Source organism: Postia placenta, assembly GCF_002117355.1.
Source record: "Postia placenta MAD-698-R-SB12 unplaced genomic scaffold POSPLAscaffold_24, whole genome shotgun sequence".
Lineage (NCBI taxonomy): Eukaryota > Fungi > Basidiomycota > Agaricomycetes > Polyporales > Adustoporiaceae > Rhodonia > Rhodonia placenta.
This window is the reverse complement of record NW_020169855.1, coordinates 488,306-489,510: the sequence shown is the minus strand read 5'-3', so window position 1 is coordinate 489,510 and position 1,205 is coordinate 488,306.

Sequence of the window (1,205 nt, the reverse complement as noted above, 5' to 3'; positions counted from 1 at the left end):
GCGTGTATGTCCCAAAGAACGCAGAGCTCCGGCGGGATATTGTCAAAATCCACCACAACTCGCCAATCGCCGGCCATGGCGGTCGGGCCAAAACCCTTGAGCTCGTGTCGCGGAACTACTGGTGGCCTGGGATGTCCAAATTTGTCAATGAGTACGTAAGCACCTGCGATGTGTGCAACCGTACCAAGACATTCCCAGCCAAGCCCCAGGGCCCGCTGAAGCCGAACGAGATCCCCGAGCGCCCATGGCAGATCATCACGACCAATATGATTGTTGGCTTGCCGAAGTCTGATGGATTTGACTCGATCCTGGTCACCGCCGACCACTTTACCAAGCAGGTCCACTTCTCAGCCTGCCATGAGACCCTGACAGCAGAAGGTGCGGCAGACCTGTACATCCGCGATGTGTTCAAGCATTATGGGGCCCCGGCCAAGGTCATATCAGACCGAGGTCCCCAGTTCGCTTCAAAGTATCTCCATGCAGTGTACAAGGGACTAGGGATCGAACCGGCGCTGTCCACGACGTTCCACCCCCAGACGGACGGCCAGACCGAGCGCTGGAATCAGGAGATCGAGCAGTACCTGCGCGCTTTCACAAGCCACCGGCAGGATGATTGGGCAAGGCAGTTGCCGCTCGCGGAATTCGCACTGAACAACCGAGTTCACTCTGCGACCGGGCACTCCCCCTTCTTCCTGCATCAAGGGTACCATCCTGAGATCCAAGTGCGGATCAATCCGATGTCTGCGATGCCTGCATCCGCGAATCGGCTCAAGATCTTGAAGGAGATTCGCGACGATACGCGCTCTGCGCTTGAGCTGTCGGCCGAGCGCATGAAAGTGTACTATGACAAGCACGTGCAGGAGGCACCAGTCTTCGCGCCAGGGGACAAGGTCTGGCTTGATGCCCGGAACCTTAAGCTGAAACAGCCGAGCAAGAAGCTCAGTCCCAAGCGTCTCGGACCATATGCCATGCGGCGAAAGCTTGGAGACTTGGATTATGAATTAGTTCTGCCGAAATTGGTGCCGGTGCACCTGGTATTCCATGTCTCCCTGCTCAGCAAGTACACACGTAGCGAGATCCCAGGCCGGGAGCCGGAGGAGCCGCCTGCCATTGAGGTTGAGGGCGACGAGGAGTACGAGGTTGAGCGGATCAAAGATTCGAGGATCTTCCGGCGTCAGCTGCAGTACCTCGTCAAGTGGAAGGGT